At 44.2% G+C, this 13,442-nt stretch overlaps 2 long non-coding RNA genes across 2 annotated transcripts; one reads left to right on the top strand and one right to left on the bottom strand.

Moving 5' to 3' along the window:
- Positions 1–4,885: 4,885 nt before the first annotated feature.
- Positions 4,886–6,864, bottom strand: LOC119375981 (uncharacterized). Its single transcript, XR_005180476.2, has 2 exons — positions 6,637–6,864; positions 4,886–5,030 (listed from the first exon to the last, which is right to left on the bottom strand). It is a non-coding gene; the product is annotated as an uncharacterized LOC119375981 (long non-coding RNA).
- A 3,486-nt stretch (positions 6,865–10,350) lies between these two features.
- Positions 10,351–11,542, top strand: LOC125756494 (uncharacterized). Its single transcript, XR_007414551.1, has 4 exons — positions 10,351–10,527; positions 10,635–10,852; positions 10,917–11,122; positions 11,271–11,542. It is a non-coding gene; the product is annotated as an uncharacterized LOC125756494 (long non-coding RNA).
- Positions 11,543–13,442: the final 1,900 nt, after the last annotated feature.

Raw genomic sequence — 13,442 nt, 5'->3', positions numbered from 1 at the left:
CGGGACGGATAGAAGGGAACACAAACAAGCGCTGCGCAATTGGCTTGTTTGTGTTCCCTTCTATCCGTCCCGTGAGTGTGTGCGCTGTTACCGCCCATAATACCGTGCTTTCGATGCACCAGTAAATTTAGGTTTATGTGTAAGGGATTGCTGGTGTAGAATTTCATGCTTGGGTTGCAGAGGTCATCATGCGTGCGTCCAGTATGCGCGACCCAGATAAGCTAAGCCAAAGAGCATATGAAGATGTCAATGGCAGTAGTACGACTATGTACAGCTACAACCAAGATCAATGCAAGAGGCAACACTTTCACGTGTGTGCCTCTACAGAATTTGCATGCATGGGCAGTGACAGACTATTTGTGCCGTTTAATCAGAGGCGTGTTCAATGGAAGAAGCAAACATGCATTCGTTACTGAAGCTCTTTCAGGGTGTTTGAAGTTGAAGTGTCTCAGCTCTATAATTGTAGCAATCATCACTTATGCGAATGTCAGCAGTTGCACACCAAAAAGACTACGCATTGTCGCGCTTCACCTCTGACATCAACTTTCTAACGTTGAAGTCGCACTGAGAGCCATCGAGATTCCCCACATTTGCCAAGATTTTTTTGGCCAACATGATAACTTCAGCGTTCATTGCGGCATTAAAAAAACTGGACACAACATTGCTGATGAGCTGCTCCATGCATTGATTGAGAAAGAAAGCTGAATAAGTGTGCTGACTGGCTGGGACCAGATGTGGGAAATGATGAACAAGTGAAATTTACACATATAAAAAGCGAGGAAAAACTCGCTGCCATGATCTCTAAAGTTTAGATGGACATTCCAAGGGAACACCATACACTCGTCATCAAAGGCTGTTGACTTAGGAGCCATGGTATGCATGTTAATTCAAGTAGAGGTTGATGAAGAGTTAATCGATCATCTTGGCAACAAGAAGGTGGAGCCATATCTGATACTGCTGCTCAACTATGCAACACTTCAAGGAAACGATAGAACTACTGGAAGGCAGATGCAAAGTGTTATTGCCCTGAAAAACTGGGTCTGAACTCTGTGATAGCAAGGAAACTGCCACTACCGGACAAAAGAAACCTTCGAGCCACTTGTCTAGCAAAATGGTCTTCCGCAGACGTACGACACCATGATTCACGGCCATCTACAAGTCGGCCCTGCGGAAGTAGTAGATAGAGCCCACCTCAAAATTTGCCAAGGGTTTATTACATGCCACATAAAAAAAAAATTGTTCGGGAACAAGCATCGACGACAAAGCGGCGTATGCTGGCTGGCGCATCGTATTTTACTGCTGCTAGCGGTTGCTTTCCAGAAGTTGGTTGAACTAGAAATCTCTGTTGAATCCCATAGAGTTCCGAACTGTCAATGTGGCCGATATCATGAATAACAGTCTCAAACTGCCTTCGAAAGTGAAACTTGAGCTTAAATCGTGTTCATAAAAGCGCACATTTGGAAAAAAAAGGCATTTATAGGCACTATAAAAACACTATAAAAAGACTATAAAAGCCCTCCTTAATCTCTAATTCATGGTCAAAGTGGCACGATAGGGCACAAGGAACAAAACAGGCATTTGCCTAAAATCCCGTCCCTAATCATTATACACCTATTCGTTCATTTCGGATACTTTTAAATTTCCAGTAATTTATATTCAAAACGAAGCGAATTCGTTACTGTAATTTTCAAAGTGCTCGAATATTTGCACAAACCTAGTAAAGGCATCAAATGGAAGTTTATGTGCGAAACGCTCCATGGTGGGATTGGCTGGTAAGAACTGTGAAGACACCACTTTGCAGAATTCTCCGAAGAGGCTGCCTTGATTATGAAGAACTTATGATGGTGATCACAAAAGTTGAAGCTGTTGTCAATTTGATAACTTGATTCGCATTCATTGACGCAGAAGACGGCGAACCATGCACTTCAACACTGGCTGATCTGTTAATTGGCCGAAGGTGCACAGTGATACCACAAGGCAGCATCGATGAAACTGAGACATAGCATAAGGAGACCATCCGGAGATATCAGTACAGAAGGTGCCCGAAAGAAAACTTATAAATCATGACCGAAGAGTACTTACTCCTAGTGAGATCAGCGCACTTCTTCTACAAAGGGGGTATGAAGAAAGTTGAGGGCGATGTACTTGTCCATGCTGCAAAACTTTCCACATCAAGTGTGGCTACTCTCAAGGGTGATTTAAGTTTACGAAGGAGATGATGTTCACGTTTGCTTGTACAAGATAAAATGACAAGATGGCTTTGCGACAGCAAGGGTCATACAAAGACTGTACCCGCTAGAACTGCGGCCGTGACACCATTGCACGTCCAGGAATATGTTGAATTTCCCACACTTATTCTACAAGAACAAGAAAATTTGCATGGCAGTTAGCTCATGAGCTCCGTCCACCGGGAAGAAGCAGCCATTTTCAAGGTCTGGGCTCATGTGGACTCTAATGAACGTTTGTAACAATTCCTAAATCAATGTCCGGCGTCCTGTTTGCCAGGGCTCATAGCTTGAGCCCTTCTTTGAAGTGGTACAATCTCCTTTTGAGCAAGCTGATGTGTGCATTTTTTTTTTCTTGCAAAATCTGCATCTCCAGCTGACTCAAGTTTATGAGCTCTTCAGCAAATCCACGCTTGGTGCATTCATTCCTGAACTTGTGTTGACTCTTCATATTCATCCTATACTGCGGGATATTTTATGCAGCACTATAGGTTTCTCCTTAAAGTCATTCAATGTATTTGAGAACTCTAAATGGTGTACGAAAAAACACACAACTGCAAACAACGTAAACAACACAGTGCCGCAGCACCCTGCAAGAAACAGTAACTTTCAGTTTCAGTTTCCGATGTGCTGCCTAGGAGGGGTTCAAAAGTTGATCATAACTTTTCTAACAGCTTAAATACTATAATTTTTTTTGCTAAAATATTCTTGAATAGACAGGGAGCGTGCAAATGCAACAACCCCCCCCCCCCCCAAATTATTATTTTTATTTTATCTGGGGTTTGACATCCCAAAATGACCTTATGATTATGAGGGACGCTGTAGTGGAGGGCTCCGGAACTTTCGACCACCTGAGGTTCTTTAATGTGCACCTAAATCTAAGTACACGGGCCTCGGCATTTTCGCCTCCTTCGAAAATGCAGCCGCTGCGGCCGGGATTCGATCCCGTGACCTCCCCTAAATTATTTTTTAAAATGTGTTTTTGAAGATGGTTATCATACGTCGGCAAACTCACTCATGAGTCGACTCACTCAGATCGAGTCGCAAGTTTGAGTAAGTCTAGGTGAGTAATATTTTGGCTTGTCTGAGTCCTAGTGAGCCCTCAGCGCAAAATATATTTCTTGAGTGAGTTCCACCTTTAATTGCTGACCTCAGGTCCTATCCACTCACTTATATGCATTATTATCAGCCTTATATCAGCTTATGTTTACATTCAGATCTATTCACACATATCTCAATGCACTAGCATTCATGCGCCATCTCAATGTTTCTTGATCCGAGGCACGAGTTAGGGGAGGGGGGGTGCCAAGACTTCCTCGCGCGAACTTTTTCTGGGACTTTTTTGATAGAAATGTTAGAAATATCTCGTGTGAGTCGCATATTTCATAAAAACGTCCTTACCTGGATTGGAACCACTCATAACTCATATGTGATGGCACAGGATCAAGAGGCGTATCGTAGAGCACCTATTATGTGTGATATTGGCATTAAAGAACGAAAGAAGGAGAATTTCAAGGGTTCGTTTTTTCTTTGTTAGACACTTCAATTCCTTTTCTTCAGATTTTACGCTATATATACTACAAATAACATCCCCTATACTTTCCTTGGGTTTCTGGTCTGCTAGTTCTATTAAATTGGCATTAAAGAGCATTCACACTATGATCGGAAAAGCTAATTTTATGCCAGTGGACTCATGAGTCGGCTCACTCAGACTCTCATCAAGCCGTGAGGCTGAGTGAGTCCGGCTGAGCAATTGTTGGTGAGTCCGAGTGAGTTCTCGGTACAAAATTTTTTCTTGAGTGAGTCCGAGCGAGTTCCAATATTTTTACCGACCCATGGTGGTGATCTACCTTAAAAGGCTGTGGTGTTGTGCTCTTATACACGAGGACAACTGATTGAATGTTGGCCTCAGCTCGGGCTGCAACTAGTGAAGTAGGTTGAGGTCGTTCAGATTCCACCCAATATTCTCGTGCTTTAATTTTCAGGTGATACTAAAATATCCACACGCCTTTATAGCGATGATCACCATTTGCCAAAGTTAGCCGCTCTAGACAAAACCACCCCGGAAAAAAATTGCTGGGTACGGCACTGACCACACACAGCCGCTCCATTATGATGGGGTTGAAATGCATAACTGCACGAGCACCATGCATTTGTAGGAGGTTATGAAACACGAGGAACTCAAAAATAATTCAGGAGCTGCCTGCTACATCATTCACCACATCCAATTTGCCACATTGTGCATGAGCTGGTTCCATTCCATGCCTGCAAACCTCTAGATTTTGTGACTCCCAGTAAACCTCCGCCATGTGTAGCTATGCAGGTCTATTAAAGATTACAGAATAAATCTAAACACATGAGAAAATAACAGCTTGAAACTGCTTGGCATAATTGCTGAAGAAAGTGACAAAGTCTTTAAGTCAGCAGACCAGTAGTGCCTACCAAAGGTCTTGCATGGTTTTGTCCATGACTGTATACAGTAGTGTCATTCATTAGTTTCACAAGCTATTCTACTTGCGAGCATGAAAAATAAGCAAGTGCAGAGTTATGCAGCGGCTATCACAATGCAATGCGTTTGGGAGATGATCTGAATTCTGTCCATGGCCTGCTGCACTTTTATGATACAGGAAAATTAAAGGAACACCAAACATGACCAAATGTTAGGTAGATGAAGACAGAACAAAATGTTTTATTAGCAATATTTAAAATGCTTGCTTAGTGGACCTCTTTAGCGGAGGCTTAGCTTGTGAGCCAGCTTCATGTGCGGATTCATTGCCACCTTTTACACCCTTTTTCCTTTGCAACCTGCGGCAAAAGAAGCCTTGATTGTAACAGACATCTGTGTCATGGCAAACACTGTGTAAATGCTGGTAACAATCATAATTCTCGTTCTTCCTAATATTTTGTGTGTGAATAATTTGCATGAAGTATGAGCTAGCATTCAAGAATTAAAATTTCAATGCTGTAATAGCACATACATGAGATTGCAGATAATAATTTTGGTTATTTACAGAACACACCACATCCTGTGAATAACCGAAATAGCTTTCAGATGGTGGTATGATATATCGCATTTTCCTGAATTTACGCAGTAAAGTTCTCATGAATTGAAATTCGACAATTTAGGGCTAAAAAATCATATAATTTTGTTTCCATTGTCTCGATTTTGTGTCACATCGGCGTAATTTCGACTAGAACACTAACATCACAGCCGACGTAACCTTCAGCAGCCAGACCTGTAACTGCATGATGTAGTTATTGTGAAGTATTGTGCACACCAATTGCAATACTAACAGTTTTCATGCTGGATTTCAATCTGTAAGCACTGTACAGCAGCTCTATTGCATGCACAGTGTGAGGGCACGTATTTCAGGAAACATAGCTATAGGCTAAAAATGGTCCAAAAGGGGCCAATATTATTCAAATAATGCCCATCGCAATCATAACACCACCAGTGAGTGTCGCCAGTATGCTTATTGGATTGTTTGGAGCATTATGAAAGAGAATAACATGGTGCTTAAGACGAAGTACAAGAACGTTCGTCATCTTCACTTCCTCCTGTCTAAAGCACCATTTTATTAATCTTAAAACGGTGGTCTCCTGTTTTATTCACTTTCAACAGTGAACAGAAAGCACTGCTTTTTGTGCCTTTCCAGAACATGGTAGTCTTGTTAATAGTGGCATACTTTTGTGTGTACTTGGCTAACTAAAAAACGTGCAAATTGTGCTTGCTTTATTCATTTGCCAATACATGTCCTTTTGTTTTAATTTTGCCCTTCCTGCCACTTTCACCGACTGCAGTATGTACAAGATAAGTTACTGTGAATAAACGGTGTTAAAAAGGAAACTGGGGTCCATTTAATTTATTACGAAGACACAGCTCTGAGACACTTATCTCCGCCTCTCCATTTTTATTAACAGCCTGCGCTTTTCCATGAACAGCGGACTTTAGAGCCAGATGCACGAACGCTGGCAAATGAGCATAGCGTTCAGTCCCAGCCAAAAGTTTTCCTTTGTCTTTCTTTTTACGGCGACACGCACCTGCGATTTTTTCGGTGGTTTGCTCCATTCTTTGTCCTGTCTGTTATAACGGCGAAAAAGTAGTTTGGATGCGACGTATTTTGCTTAATTTTTTGCGCTACCAACGTTCGCTTGCGAGAGATACTGCCGTTGCAAATCAGTCACGAAAGCAGTCACTGGCGACTAGCCAGACATCATATCGTTAGAAAACCGTTAACAATTAGTAGATCGCGTGAGGATATGTAGCACAACAGCAACAAAGCGTACCGAGCTAATAAAATAGGCAGTTTTAGAATAGCGTACACAAGCCTTTGCGTTAGCATTTCGAACCGTTGTGCATGCGTCGTAAGCTGCAGAAACGCCGGCATCAGCTGAATGGTTCACAACTTACCCATGGGCGAAACGAGGCAAAGTTCCGAGCTATAGATGTTTGTCTTCATCAATGCGGTCACTTCAGTCCAGATTTTTCACGAGGGAGGATGCGTTCGACGTATAAGAATCGCGAAAGTTTGTTGAGAGTCCGTATTGAAAAACCTTGCGCGACGAAACAGGAAGCCGCCATGACGCTTTCCCTTCCACGGAAGTAGATGGTGCTTTGCAAAAGCGCTGCCAGAACAATGCACTGCAGCAGCCTGAACAATCATACCACTCGAGTTCTATATTATTTCTCCTTGGCTTTTTTACGTTATAACTTTATTCATTATTGCGGCATGGGATCACGACGCGTGCAACCTGCGAAGGAGAGTTCTTTGGTTGCATCGTCAGTATCATCATCGGCAGCAGCCGCCAAAATTGAATGCAGAACCGCAGCAAAGGCCGCGCAGTAGATAAAATAAAAACATAACGCTAAGTAGGTAACCGTAATAATTCGCTCTGTGAGACTTGATAACTTTCCACAAGGCATGTGGCAAAATGGTCTGCAATGCGCTTACTTTGCGGGCAACTGAACTTGTCCATTTATTGATATACTAGTTGTAGGAACACTGACTCTGTGCATAGACATGTAACCATTGAAACACACAATGGTGTCTAAGTGTGCGCAAACATTCACTTCTCAATGCTAGTACTCAACGCAGGCCTGAATAAATGGCACACAGTGCAGCAGCTCCTGGAAGTACATACAGGTATACACAGAAAGCACATTTATTTACCAAAGTAATTCATAAAGCAAGAGTGCATATAGGACTGCTATTATGTTTGCATAACTTTATCTGCCTCCAAGAGATCCCTGCGACAATGGTCAACATTCTGTTAGAATCCCTATACTAACACCTGGTTTAAAATTTCAGGCACACTGCATTTATATATAAAAAAAAAAATCAAACAAATCTTATTTATCTATCGCTTATTCAACACAATTGTTTCTGTACATGCAATTACGTAGTAGGTGGCAACTGCATAGCAACTCTCTCAGATGAGTTGGTGCTCTGTACTCATGCAGCAACTACCAACTTCACCTACCCCTGTACAGTAGGTGAAGTTTCATGTTTTTAGCTCACAAGTACTTGGGTTGCATTTTACCCATGAACTTCGAGAATGTTCGGTTTTACGGTTTTTAGACCTCAAGAGATCCTGCAAAGGACATGCTTGCTGGGGCTACTACCCGAGGGCTAAGAAGGGATTGCTTCCCTTTGATTCAGCACATTTTAAGACAAATAAGAGAGCTACAGCTTTGGTGTGCCTGGAATCTGCTCTAAAAAATCGTGCCCACATCAAATGGTGCCCAATTTTGAGAACCAAATATGCTTTCGGCTGCAGGGTTCCCAAACTCAGTCTTGACTGCTCTTCCTGAAACCCTCCACTAAAAATTGAAACGTGGAACAGGATGTGCAACTGCGAAGGTTCACCGGAAGACCCTTAGACCAGAGGTTGTACAATACGTTCATATAGTTTCCCACTATCTTAAGAAGATGAGAAGTAGGCACGGTGTCACAATTTGTTTGTCTACTCCTAATAAGGTGGGAAAGCTGTGGCCATGCATTTGCAACACCAGTAAATGTGGATGCTGGAAGAACCACAAAACGCTGTTGGTCAAGTGTTCCACAGGGGTGGCGTATTGCATTCCCATGTCATGTGGGATGTTCTACGTTGGAGGAACTGGGCGCTTTGTCAATCACCATTTGTTGGTGAGTCCGAGTGAGCAAAATGTGTGGCCCGGTTTAAAGGGACGACAGTTTGCGATAGGAGTGAAGGCAGCACTGCACGTATCAGTTTAGAAGCCTATCATATTAAGACAATTGATAAGTGCATTAGCACCATCTCTTGCCCTCTTTAATGCTGAGTTTCATCTTCTGGATGCAGCTGTTACATCTTGGATCTCAAAGGAAAATAAAAATCATGTTTTTGTGTGTTAAGCCTTGTTTTGCATCCCTCTTCTTTTTCCCATGCTTCACTCTGGCATATATAAGGTGTGTCATTCTGCCATCAAAGGGGCCCTGCGACACAAATTAAGCGTGCAGTTTTCATTGCTTCTTCTCGAACTATGGAATGCACTGATTTCGATCATTCTTTTTGCATTCACCTCAGTATTCAGCATTACACGCACTACGGTGCTGCAGTTTACAGATGAAAAGGCTATCCAGGGCCCCTTTAATCCAGTTGTACGTCAGCGCTAGTGTGTCCGTGTCGTCTCTAGTGCAGTGGTTATCAGCCATGGATGATCTGGGAACCCCTTGCAGTGAGAGACAAAGGGTCAGAGTAATAAATTAACACAACGTGCAGCTGAAACAGGTGGCTTTTATTTCTCCCTGGCAAAGCATGGTCAGAGTAATGTGCCACGCTGATTCGATGTCAACAGCTTGTTAACAAGCTGTGCTGTGTGCAGCCACCTTCAACCTCTTTTTTGGCAATGTTTGTTCTTCAAATATTGAAAGCTAGAGTAAGTGTGCTCGCGCACATATGCCGAAGACAACTGCAACAGAAGCTTTGAAGCCATCTGATAAAGAAGTGGAATTATAGGTTAGCTTTGCCGCAGTGCAGAAGTTTTACGCGGCGAAGCATACCACAAATGAAAAGGGGCCGCTGTCGCAGGGTATAGTCAGCCTCCAAAAAGTTTTTTTTTTTTTTTTTTTTTTATGAGTGTCGCGGACCCGTTGGGGTCCGTGGACACCCAGTTCAGAACCACTGCCATAGTGGGTGTGTTCGCGCGGTTACTCGTCAACAATGAACCAACCTGCCCAAAAGGAAGTATTGACGATGTCTCGTTGATCAAGGCACAGACCAGTTTGCTTTTAATAACGGGAGTTCAACAAAACAGCGCACAATGCATTCGCACTGGCTTTCCAGGCGAAATTAAACGACCAAGCACAAATGATTGGAAGCAGCGACGCAATAACCCGTCCGCGGCTACAGCCTGTTGCCACACTACAGCCTGCTGAACGGCAAGGAAACGATTGCGGATCGTGTTTGCCGCAGAACACTCTAACATAATTTACTTACATAATTGGCATGTATGTACAGTACGTACTCGTCCGTAAACAACTGGAAGCTGCCGATGCAGTCGCTTGCCGTTTGCAGTCGTTTACACGTTGCGAAAAGAAGCCTCAATACAGGGCACAACGACGCCGGCTGGTTATCTCATAGCAATGAGAGTTCACAAAACAAGAAGCACACATCGCGTTCATACCGACTTTGCCATCGAAATGACCGCATGCTCGTGTGCATGGCAGATGGACACGTAACAAATGGCAAAGACCTCCTCACACGCAACAACATCGAATGATGGCGGGCCCGACAGCGACCGAGCTTTTTTCCGACGTTCGTATGTTCCACGGAAAAAGGAATGTTGATATCCGAGGCTTTCCCTTCCACACAACACGCGACGCTGCTGCTATCTGCAACCATGGACTCACTGCAGGAGCGGCACTCTAGGGACTAAAACAGCTAGGGACGTTCGCGCATTTCGGTGCCTAGGCCGCGCGCGGTCGTCAAAAAAGCACCTAGCTTCGCGCGCTCGTAATAGTTCAAGCCGTGACCGCGCCGCGGCGCTGCAGTGGCCGGCTGGACTTGGTCGGGATTGTAAAAGCGCGTCTCGCTACCATAGCGGGGCGCCGGACCCCGCACCTCTCGCGTTTTCTTTTTTTTCTTTGCCACAGCGCTGGGGAGGGGAGCAAGCTCCATGCGTCAGTTCCCGCCAAATTGTAGCTCTTTCGAGCGAGGACGTGCTGAAACACTGCACAGTGCACACTGCACAGAGACGGGCAAGGCAAGCACTCAGAGGCATTTCGTTTGCCTTGATCCTGGAGGCGGCCTTCTCCCATTGCCGAGGACTTGAAGCGAACTCGTAAGTGGCATTTTATTTCCTCGCTGTATCGCATGGTGAGTTTTGTCTAGCGACAAAATCAAATTTTATTTGCACAATTGATGCGTCAATCTGGTCGTCTCTTCTAGCTGGCAGATCAGAAATGTTCAGGCGAACGGCGGTTATATTTGTCCGTGGATCCAAGACTTCGTTGACCGGCAAATATGTCAGATTTTCTTGTTTTTTATTTGTGGCATCTTATTGTAAGACCGTGACATATTTTGCCGTTTTCTCTAGGGAACCCTGCAACAAGGACTGTAGTGTGAATAGCGTGCTGCGCTGCTCTCGCCAACTGAAAAGAACTCTGGTAAGATGTATGCTTGGTTATGAAAGTCTCACGCAATCGCTTTTCACATTGAATTTGGTCGCAGGTGTGCTGTAAATGCCGACTGCACAATATGTGACTGGCCCGCGGCTGCTTTGAAGTTTTCTCATTAATCTATTTATTGTACCATTTGTTTTCCAGTGACATAGCCAACAACGAAAACCTCGATCCATCCTCTCTCCACATATTATCTAGTTTGTGCGCTGTGGAGCTTGAAGCACTTCTCGGAATTTCAGCACACTCGCATTTATTGTAAGTGCAGTGTTTTTCTTATTTGTGCAGCGACAAAATTATTTTGTTTAGTTGTGTGAATAGAGTTTCTAGACGCGACATGTCTGTGCAACTGGTCAAGTAAATAGTCTACCTTTCTCACAGTATTATTCATTGTTGTTTCTTTCAGTTTTTCCCGACAGAAGAAAAATGCAAGTCTCACATCTCGACGGTAAAACGTCGCATCTGCGCACAGGGCCAAGAGCACGAGAAGTGGCCGAAAGAAGGGAGCCGATCCAACAGGAATGCCGTCCGTCTTTATATTTATATATGTCAGCGTTATCATGCCGTGATCACATGGACTGTACGGTTGCGTTGCACAAGGGCTGATGCAAACGCTCCGTGCGACCAATGTTGCATGGAAAATTAGTGCATCTATACAATTGAAAAATAAAGATCTAAAGAGAGAAAACTTATATTCACGTCTTTCTTTTATTGTGTGTTACGTATTAACACGTTAACAAGTGCAGACCATTAGAGGCGTTTAATTCCGTCTTACATGTGCACTCTGCCCGTAATTAATTCAGATAGAGTTAAACGCCTCTATAAACTGCCCGTTCACATTAAATACGACACGCATCAACACACCAGAAAAACAATTGATGCGTTTTGTTAGAACACGCACAAAAAATAAGAAAAAAAAAGCAGAGCAATACTAGCGAAAAACGTCCGCAACTGACCCACGGCCGTCGGTAAATCGACGCTTATGTAAGGTCGGGCATTAGTCAACCCGCGAGCGGCATGCACTCGGCCTCGTCGGCCACGGTGGACGGGCCTACATTGGGTGCCGACGCAGGCCCACATGAGGCCAATGTCAATCCCCGAGACCGGCCCTACATCGGGTGCCAAGGTTGGGCCAACGACAGTGCAGTTGGCCAGCGACGTCAGGCCGACATTTTGCCAAGGATAAAATGTTGCTTGGGTTGTAAGGTGTTCACTGCATCAGCGTAGCCAGAATTTTTTTTTTCGGAAGGGAGGGGGGGGGGCGGTTTTCAACCATACTCTGTATGTTCGATCGTGAGTGCGCTTGTATGCATACGTGTATATAGAAATGGTAGAGGCCCGTGTGCTTAGATTTAGGTGCACGTTAAAGAACACCAGATGGTCGAAATTTCCGCAGCCCTCCACTACGGCGTCTCTCATAATCATATCGTGGTTTTGGGACGTAAAACCCCAGATATTATTATTATCATACGTGCATATATACGCATGCAAAACTGAAAAGCTTCGGGGGGGGGGGGTTGAACCCCCTCCCCCCTGGTTACGCGAGTGATTCACTGGCAGGGTATAAATTGGCTCTACGCGATTCGACCCGGATAATAGGAGGAAAATTTTATAGGCGTCCGGAGAGGGGTGCAAGGGGGGCAGCTGCACCCCCCCCCCCCCCTTGGAATTCCGGATAATATTTTTCTATGCAGTAGCAATAAGCTACACAGCTTGCATGATTAGCACACTCAGGTCCCGCATATCCGTGGGAAATGACCTTTCGCCTTGCCAGTCAACTTTGCATGTTTCACTATTGACTAATCTTGCCGGTCATGTCACGGAGTGAAAGAGCTCCTGCCAGTGCTGGATGCCCCCGGCACGGATGCGCACCCCCCTGCGAAAAGTTCTGCGGACGCCCTTGGCAGGAATCCCTTCCGTCTGGTGTTTTAGCGATCTGGCTATCTGCTTGTGCTCTGCCCTTCTCATTCATGCCGAGAAGACACCCAGGAGTGTGTTGATTCGACAGTGGAACCTTGACTCACCGTGCAGAACACGGGAGAGACAGTGTTCTGCGAACCGTGCGGGAGAAAGCAAACTGCACGGATATGTTCAACTGTTTAACGCATGTGCCATCTTAAGCGATAACATTTCTGTTTTACTTTCGTAGATAGAGCTCGCGCACGTCTTGAAGTACGTGCGCGAGCTCTATCGATCGTTTCAAGTTATTTGTATTTATGTGAAAATTTATTATTTACTATTTTGAAAGCCTAAAACGTTGTTTTGCCTGCCTATTTTTGGCGCCTAAAACGAGATTTTTTAGTGCCTAAAAATCCGGCCTCTACTGATCATTATCTCTGACAGCAGGATCACCTGGAAACTTAACTTTTGGATTACCTGAAAAGAAAAAAGGCAATGTGGAAGTCAGATGTACGGTGTACCCATGTGCCAGGACACTTGGCTGTATAGGCATAGAGTGTCATACTATAAAAATATTATGAAACTCTATGGCTGTAAAGTAATCGATGACACACAGCCTTTTCAATACATTAGCAGTTCTTGCAGCATATGAAAAAAAAAAAAAAAACGCACAGCACGC

Source organism: Rhipicephalus sanguineus, unplaced genomic scaffold, assembly GCF_013339695.2.
Source record: "Rhipicephalus sanguineus isolate Rsan-2018 unplaced genomic scaffold, BIME_Rsan_1.4 Seq1059, whole genome shotgun sequence".
NCBI classification, from domain to species: Eukaryota; Metazoa; Arthropoda; class Arachnida; order Ixodida; family Ixodidae; genus Rhipicephalus; species Rhipicephalus sanguineus.
This window is presented reverse-complemented; position numbering and strand designations above follow the sequence as displayed.